This window comes from Hevea brasiliensis, unplaced genomic scaffold (genome assembly GCF_030052815.1).
Source record: "Hevea brasiliensis isolate MT/VB/25A 57/8 unplaced genomic scaffold, ASM3005281v1 Scaf100, whole genome shotgun sequence".
Classification (NCBI taxonomy): Eukaryota; Viridiplantae; Streptophyta; class Magnoliopsida; order Malpighiales; family Euphorbiaceae; genus Hevea; species Hevea brasiliensis.
This window is the reverse complement of record NW_026614587.1, coordinates 143,797-153,666: the sequence shown is the minus strand read 5'-3', so window position 1 is coordinate 153,666 and position 9,870 is coordinate 143,797. Positions and strand designations below refer to the sequence as shown.

At 32.1% G+C, this 9,870-nt stretch overlaps 1 non-coding gene across 1 annotated transcript; it reads left to right on the top strand.

Moving 5' to 3' along the window:
* The first annotated feature begins 549 nt into the window (after positions 1 to 549).
* LOC131176419 (small nucleolar RNA R71) lies at positions 550 to 656 on the top strand. Its single transcript, XR_009146503.1, has one exon. It is a non-coding gene; the product is annotated as a small nucleolar RNA R71 (small nucleolar RNA).
* The last annotated feature ends 9,214 nt before the right edge of the window (positions 657 to 9,870 follow it).

Below are 9,870 nucleotides of genomic sequence, written 5' to 3'. Positions count from 1 at the left end.
TGAATATTTATTGATGACTTTTACATAAATATCATATGAAATGAATGATTGAGAAATGGAAATATTATTGAAAAATATTGAGATTTTATTGATGAAATGGAGTTAGGGATTAATTGGAAATTTTGGAAGTGTTTTTCACAGGTTCCGAAAAACTGTTTCTCCATTTTTAGCCGGTACTCTGCCAGATTTTCTATAAAATTTGCGAAACCTCAAATAAATTGATGTTTTCCATAAATGACTCAAATAAATTATACTTCACCAATTGTACTTCATAACTATGAAAAAAAATAAATAAGGGATGATAAAAATAATTGAAATAAAATATGGTGTTCCAGTACACTGAGTGGCATATCTTGCTCGGCTATAATGTAGACGGGTAAGGGGTGTCACATTGGACCACTCAAAGTTATGGTAAGTGACCAACTCAAGGAGATTATAGGCCTTAGTAGCTGTCCTTTCCATCAAATCTCTAAAGCTACTGAATCAATGGTGCTCCTTATTGATGGTAGCAACCCATTATAGAAATTCTAATTGAGCAGCCAATTTTGGATGCTATGGTGTGGGCACTCCCTCTGAAGGTCCTTGTACCTTTCCCAAGCATCATATATTGATTCATTATCCCTCTGTCTGAAAGTAGTGAGTTGAGTGCAGAGCTTAGCTATCTTCCTAGGTGGAAATATCTTGCTAAAAAGGCTTAGGACATCTCATCCCAATGGTGAACGAGTTGACAAGCTGAGATAACTACTTCCTTGCCCTATCTCATAGAGAAAATGAAAACTCTTAGGTAGATAACATCTTGAGAAACACCATTCATTTTGAATCTATCACATAGAGCAAGAAAACACTGAAGGTGAAAATGCATATCTTCTATTGGAGAACCCCTAAACTGATTCTCTTGAATCATTTGTAACAACGTTAGTTTTAACTCAAAATTATTAGCAGTAACACGTCTCACTTGGTTGAAATCCTTAAATGCTAGGTGCACCATAGTCTCTCAGAGGTTTGTTGCTCTATAGATAAACCATTATTGAAGTTTTAACTTTTTATAGCTTCTTCTCCTTTTTAATAGCTTTTAGAGTTCTTTCAATTTTCGAATCCAATTCATGCAATTCCTCTTCTTATTCAGTTATGGTCATAAAGTAAATGACAATTCCTAAAAAGTGATCAAACAAGCTAGTGAGGTATAATAATTGTAACACCTACCACTTTCTGATGTCAAAATTTCTATCATTGATGGGAAATTCTAGTGAAAATTAAGGCTTCACAGATAAAGAAAATAGTTGCAGATTCTATATGTGTGTCATGTTGTGTTAAAGATATTAATAAGAATGAATATGTTTTTTTGTTGTTTTGGCCAATTAAAAAGTTTAAGTGTTGTTTTTGGGTAGAAGAAACTTCAACAGCCAAAGGTTAGACTTTCAACAGCCAAAGTCTCCTTTTTATGGTTGAGATGTTCTTTTGGACAACATGGACTCTGGCAACCGAAGGCTGGGCTTTCAGCAGCCGAAAGTCCCCTCAATAGCAGGGGTAAAAATAGCTCTTTTTGATTTATTTTTCAAAGCAGTAAAATTTTTTTATCTCTCCTTATATCTGTTGCATGCAAAGAAAACCAAATTAAAGTTTTCTTTGCTAATTTGTTATTTTGTGAGCTTGGATGCTTGAATTTTTTATGGGAAACACAAGGTTCAAGAGTTAATTGAAGTTTCTCTACCAATTCCATCACTCTCAAATTCAAAGGAGAAAGGTGCTTTCTCAATTCTTTTAAATATTTAAAGTGATTTCTACGTATGTTTACATGAGTGAGTTAAGTGGTTTGGATTACATGTAGGAAAAGAATTGGTTTAACATTTTGAGATTTTGAAGGTTTTTTCATGTTGATGTTTTTTAAGGGATTTTTAAATGCATGTTAGTTTTAGGGTTTGGGCATAAGTTTAGAATGTGTACTTATATGATTGAGTTTGGTTTTGAGCTGTGTTAAAGTTGAATGAATTAGATTTTTGTATTTCCCTTTTTATGGTGTTTTTGAATGAAATGAGAAAATCTTAGACTGGTGGTTGTTTAATAGATGCATGTAGCATCCTTGGAAGTATTTAAGTGTTTGTTTGTGTTTGTGATGTGTTGGTTAGGTCAAATCAGGTTTTAGGAGCAAAAGAAATGCTTTTGCTGTGAGTTTTAGGCAAGGGGAATTTTAGGAATTTCAAATTGGGAAATTTGAAATTTTTTAGGTTCAGTTGCTGAAAATCATAGTTTCGGTAGCTGGAGCAACTAAAGCTTCTCGAGAGTTTTCTTTAGTTCAGGATTTCAACAGCCAAAGTTCCTAACTTTAGTAGTCAGAATAGAAAAGCTCAAGACTTTGGCATCTAAAGCTCCTTACTTTGACAACTACAGTCGCAACTACTGAAAAAGGGGTATTTAAGGTTAAGGCTTTGATAGCCGAAGTTGGTTCTATTAGCTTTACCTTCCCTTTTGTTCTAAGGCTCTAAAACTAGCTTTATGATTGAAAATGACCTAGAATAATTTGTTTGATAAGTGTATAAAGTTTTAGAGTTCCAAATATCTCATTAAGGTTTGACTTTTATAGGATTAGATTTGAGAGATCGGGAAGCCGACGTTAAGAGGATACCAACCGTTCGTGTCTAATTGTTGATAGGCTATAAGAGGTGAGTAACACTAACCTTAGTAAATGGAAACTCATTTAATTGAACTTAAATTCATTCTCATGTATCATTTCATGATTTATTAGGGTGTATATATCTAGACCAAAAACTTGTAGCATTATTGCATATTTATTGTTAGTGCATAATAGATATTAGATGACCCACTAATTTCCTCCATGATATGGATATGTTATGTTATATGCTATAATCATGCATGATATGAGGTGATAAGACTAGTAGAGGCCTAAAAAGCCCTTGGCTCCCTATTATGAAAGAAGAAGACCCAAGGAGTTTTTTTATGAGCTGAGCACTTTGGTTATGTTATGTATTTATAGGAAGTCTTGAGAAGCATCTATATGAGCTAGGAAAATTGGTTGTGGGAAATCACTGGTAATAGGTCCATCTTATGTGAATTATTTATGATGTAAAAAACTCATGTGACTGATGCATTTCATATGTATGAGATGATTAATATGATAATTGTATTGGTTGGTTTATTCATTAAGCTTTGATAAGCTTATCCCTTTCTCCTAACCCCCAGGTGTAAAGATACAGCACTAGAGTTGTCTTTTGGAAAAGCTATTAGGAGGAAGAATTTTAGCAAGCTCTTATGTATTGTTGAGTTTTAGAATGGACATATAATTGATAAAAGTGTAAACATTGTGCTTGGTTTCAAAAAAGTTATAACATGCATACTTTAAGTTTAAGTTTAAGATATATACGTATGTTTGCCTTAACCTTTAAAGCATACTCATTGAGTATTTATGAATATATGCAGGAATTACACTTTAACATTTATGAATGGAATGAAAAGGTTCAAATTTTAAACTATTTTAAAGGAAAATGATTTATGTTCCAATGTTAATGCTAAAGTGTGATTGTTTATGAGTTGCTTAGGTTTTGGTTTATGCAGAATAAGTTATATTTATCAGGTTTTAGAATTGCTGTGGGTTTCTGCAGTCTTAAACTGACCCATTCCCAAGTACTAGTAATAACCTCTAGTTAGGTCATTACAAAGTTAGTATTAGAGCTCTAGATTAGATAAGTGGACCTAAATGCTAGTAAAAGTTATGGTAAAGAAAGAAAGAAAATTTGTTAACTAGCGTAATTAAGAAAAATACATGTTTATTAGGGCTATATCCCTATATGTTATGTGATGTGCTTATGTTTCATGCCATGCTTTATGATTTGTTTTGTGTTCATGTGAATGCACATGAACTTTATGTATGCTTAACACTTCTTATTTGCCTTCAGAATATGCATGGTTCAAGACAATTTGCAAGGTTGATCGGTGCACCACCCGAAAATGAGGGTATAGGAGCACTGCCTACTAACCCTGTAGTTATGGAAAGAGCAAGCAGAAGTGGCAAGGGAGAATCCTCAAGAGGCCCTATAAGGTCTTTTAAGGTTAGTAGGAAGACCTTTAGTGTGCTTAGAATGTCTGTGGATGCACGAAAGAGTTCTTATGGTTTTCAACAATTGCAGGAGGACCCTGGATTTTCTAGTTTAGGAAGAGAAGATAAAGATAGGTATGAGGAAGGAGGGGATAAGTTAGAGTTTGTATCCCTACCTCCAAAAGACTAGAAACATAGGTTTGGGTTTAATTATCCATAAGAGGAAAGTTTTGGAAACCCTGGGTTTATAGGCTACCCTTAATACCCTCATTTCATGCCCTACCCACCTTACTTCCCACCTTTTAGCCCTTACCCCATGTATCTATTAGTAGTATGCCCTAGAGCATATCATTTTGTATGTATCTTGTACATATTTTATTAATAAAAAGTAATTTCACTTTTTCGTTTGCATAATATATTTATGTGTAATAGAAAAGGTCCATTGATATTTTGTTAGAAATTCTATTCTTAAGTTATTAAGAATATGAGTGACAGTATTTCTAGCACAAAGTATCATAAATTAGTTCACAATCGAGGATACTTCACAAAGGACATGACTTATCCAGAAAGATTGTAATCATGTTTGTTCCCAAGGTATTTATATGAGATATAAATAAAATGGAGTGGTGAGTCTCATGCCACATAACAAACATGATAGGCACTTATACATGATAAGTAGGCCGAACCAGTGACGCTTATGACAAGCACATGGAGTTTACTCTTATCAATGCATTGTCATATATCATATCAGTGCATATAATCTTTAGACCTGAGATAACACAGTTATCTTGTATATAGGTGGTTTGAGTTTGATACTACTTTCATACTTATACCGTGTATGGGTATATGGGCATGTGTTGGCTCCTACCAGTTATATATGGAGATAAGTGTTGATTAAGATGGAATCCGTTACCCTAAGTAAATAGGGATAAAATCCTAAGTTCATTTAATTGTTCTTGATGTTTCAAGTTCCTGGCCAGGACAGATAGATTTAGTCAGAAAAGAGTTTCTGACAAGAAAATTTAATTAATCAAGAACTGAAATTAAAAGAGAACATAATGTTCATAGCAAATGGAGTTTGACATTAACCATGACTCCAGCTCGAATTGAGATTTTGTAACGGAGAGATTCTAGTGCATGGTAACATATGATTAAAGGTTCATTTAAGGTATTCCTTATTACTGATTGGGTGGCCATGGCATACTATGCTAGGTGTCAACCATGGTCTATGAGATGCCTGAAGTGATTTAGAGAAATCATTTACGGTAAGAAAGAGTTCTAATGATATTAAGAGTTAATATCATTTCTCATTGCCAATAAGTAATGAGCCTAGTAAGTCACACATCTACACAAGCTAATCACCATTTAAAATATGATTTAATTGATTAATTAAAGAGTTTAATTAATTAATTAAAGAGGTTTGGTTTGCAATAACATTGCAAAGTTCCTAGCATGACTTGAAACTAAATTTAGGTTATTGGATGTATAGTATAAATTAAATTTGTATTTAATTTGATTAAATATGAATTTAATTATGAGAAAATAATTAATGGAGAATAATTAATTAATTAATTTATATTTGATATAAATTGATTTAAAGAGGAGAAATTATAATTTTGGGTTGAGAACTCAAATTAAAAAGTAATAACAAATTGGTCTTTTCACATGGTGATATGTGGCACCATGAGATGGTGACACATGGCACCATATGATCTTGCCACTTGTCTTCCTATGATGGAAGACCACATATCATGATTTAAATGGAGCTTGACACTTGGCTTCATAGGATTAAATCAAATAATAATAAGATGAGATCTTGTGATGACATGTGGCAAGGGAGTTAGGGTTTGACCTAAGTATATAAAGAGAGGTTATAAAGAAAAATCAGCCACTCTCTCTTTTCTCTCCAATGTTGGACAGCAATATGGTGTGTTCTTCTCCTCTTCAATTTCTTAATTGATTAAAATGGAAAAACTTAGATTTTCTCTTGAATTAAATTATTAGAAAGTGTTTCTAACACCCAATACATTCATACAACCTTCACAAAGCATAAACCCCATCCCATAATTGGTTGACAAAGCTTGAGAAGCCGATCTAGGGGCTGCCATTGCATCTTTGGAGTGTGCTTATGGTAGACAAACTAAAGGGACAACATTTGGGGCCCTAAGAACATCCTAAGAGGCTTTAATTGTGCATCAAGAGGTTAGTACTTAAAAATCCCTCTTTTAGTTAGGGTTTAATTGAATTAAATGTTAATTTACAATCTTTAATGACAAATAAAATTTTAATGTATGCTAAAATATATTTGGTATGCAATTAGGCATTGAAAATTGATTAGGTTCATAAGAAACTTAGTATGGTGCATGTAACCTTAGAAATAATTTTTGAAATTCAAGGTTCTAATGCCCAATAATCACGCTTCCACTCCTTCAATTGGTCTCAGAGCCAGTATATTTGCTATTAAGATTGTATATGAGGTTTAATTGTATGATTGGATCAAATTTGGATTGATTCAAAGCTAGTTGGGTGCTCAAAGGGGGCGGCATGAATGTGAAAAATGCCCCAAAGGTGTGTTTGTAGTTTGGGCTTGGTTTTTGGGCTCATTATGTAATTGTTGTGTATTTTAAGGCCCATAATTAAGCCCATACCTAATTAAATTGTTTAATTAGGAATTTTAATCACACAATTAATTTTTAAATATTGTTTTCAAGGTATTAAATTTGGAAAAACGTTTCTAAATTTAAACTTATTTGAATAAGATTCAAATCTGAATTTTAGTTGAATATGTGATATTCAATTTAATTTTTAGTATGTGTGTTTTATTTAATTGTTAAATTTTAATATGCATGATGGATGATCATGGACAATAAAAGACCAATGTGATTGGATTTATTTTTTTTATTTTTCTTTGGGATGTAAAATAATTAATTTTATTTTAGTGGCATGTATTATAAATGTTATAATAATTTAGGTTGTAATTTCATTTATTTAAGGACTTTAAAGTCTATGTTCTTGTAAACTCGCCTTGGTATGCCAAGGATTACAATGTAATTGGATTGCAAGAAGAACAAGGAGGTCAAGAGCATTGGTGGGACCAGTGGAAGGAAATCAAGATCAAGGGTTGATTATGTATTCTTTCAGAAACTCTTGTAAAATGAATGAATGAAATACACTTAGGAATGCCCTGATTCAATTCTTGGTGGCTCAGAATTGAATCCCTTAAAAAGTCTATGATCATACCATATTATTTGTTTATCCACGTATGCATGAGATGTGCATGAATGTATGCAAGTATATGATATATGTATGTCAATTGGATAATGTGCAAGGTGAGACCATAATAGTAATTAAGTTGACCACAAAATCTTCCAAACAAATTATTAAGTTGAAAATGGTATAATTAAAGTAATTATATCATGGCTCTCCATTGAGGCAATTATTTTAAGAAATTTTAAATACTTGCATGTGATGCATTTATTTAAGAGATTTTCTTAAGAATAATTATTAAGCATAAGATGTTGTAAATATGTAAATAGTTGGTGGCCAATAATGGATGTGCATGAGGACATTAAAATTATTTGCATGTTCACCGGCTCAATGGGATCAACTTAACTAATGCAAGATAAATCAATAATGGATGTGCATGAGATTTTGAGCATTAGGGGCTAAATAAATGATTGAGCCTCACATGAGATATGATGGGCAAATAGTTGCTCACTTATAGTTTATTGTAATTCCAATAATGGATGTGCCTAAGGATGATCAATAAGACTATAAGAATTCAATCAGCCACTAGAAATCCATCCAACTAGGATTTCCGTTTCCTACTTTAGAAGTGTAAGATTCGCCAAGTTAGTGGGAGGACCAATTTGTTTAAAAGACCAAAATCATTTTGATTAATTACTTGATACATTTACTAATTAATCTAGTTATTTTCTGCAGTTAATTTTTCTGATAATAAAGAGCACACAACAACCACTACCATCCAATATCCTTACAAGTATACTTGATCACAATAGGTTGATGGGACCTAATATTTCTGATTGGCTCATAAATTTAAAACTTGTCCTGAACCTAGAACGTATTAGATATGTTTTAGACTCAAAGTGTCACACCCTACCCCTCAGTAAGATGTATCATGATCCCGTAGTACATCTAATAAATTACCGACTCCGTCTATAAATAACTCATTAAGTACACTACAAGGAATTTAAAAACAATTTTCTTACTTTTTGAAAGTGGTGAGCTTGTATAACAAGTATTAAAAACATTTAATTGAAGTTTAAGAACTAGTTAAAATTTTTATCCATTTTTATTCTTACGTAAATTTTGAAAAAATTTCGACAGAGTGCCGTCTATATTTGGGAAAAACAATTCTTCAAATACCTGCAAAAACACTTTCAATAATTCATTTCATCAAATCGACTACTACCACAACAAACTTAATATCATTTCTCCCAACTTCAATAATTCAAAACAATTCTCAATTCAATTGTCATAAAAAATAATACTAAATACTTCATTCATAATTTCATTAAAGAAAAACTAATTTACATTCATCAACCAAAATTTAAATTAGAAAATCTAAAATAATATTATTACAAACTCTATACAATTGCTCATGACCAGTTTATACATGTACTTACAGTTACATACACAAATATAAACATTACAAACAGGGTATAACATTATACCTAACAAAACCTCAGGGATGTAGCTCCAAGATTCTCAGTAGCTCACTCTGCTGCTTTTCTAGTCTCTCTATCTGCGACAGCAATAACAGTCATCGCTGAGTGCTATGACTCAGTGGTGCACAATATATTAAAATAACATTTTATGCATAATTCAAATCACGTTTATTCAAATATAGTACTGAAAATGAAAAGTGAATACCAAAGACAATTTATAATTTTAGTCAAAACAGTCTCATTTCGGAAGTCTCAAAACAGGTGTCATAAAAACACACGGTTATATCATGCCATTCAGAATAATATTCATCTCAATAGCCGGAGGCTTATGAGAACTCACAAGGCTAGCTAGCTCAAACTATGGGTACCCATTCAATTTCTTTCTTTACTGGCACACACTTCAACACTTTAGCCAGAGAGGAAATCAAAATTCAAAACTAATTCCTCCCACTAGTCATGCTAGTGAGGCATTCAAATATATGGTCATGACACTGTGGTTTCAAAACTGTCCTAGCAATTTACTAAACATTTATTACCAATTCAAACACATATAATTAAACTTTCAACAATTTAAGTCAAAAGCATAATATACAATTCAATCACCATTTTGCAATATAAGTAAATCACAATTCATTTCATGCACTTTGCACATGAAATTTTAAAGAATATTTATGTTGTACACAAACCTTATGCGAGTCACCTCTTGGCCTTGACTCGATGCCTCGGGTTCTTTCTCGGTATTCTTTTCGACTGAAACACACAAATTTACAGTGTTTCAGTATCATAATTTATCATAAATCTAAAAATAATTTCAAATCTATTTATATCTAGCTTTAATATGCTTAACCTGATGTTCTTTAAAATTTATATTTTTGTGTTACTATTCATGACACTATTCAAGTCAAATTATTGACTTTCTCATGCTTAATAGGTATGAGAATTTTAATTTCACCCACATACCACATTTTGGTTACCTAATTTATTGATTTTGGTTGTTTCCTCAAATTTTAAGTCTCTTAGGTTAAATTTCCAAATTTCAAATTTGGTGCCTTGATTTGCACTGTTCCATTGGTCAAATTGCTGTTAAAATTTAGCTAAGTTTTCTTCATAGAAGTTGTTCCTTATTGTCTT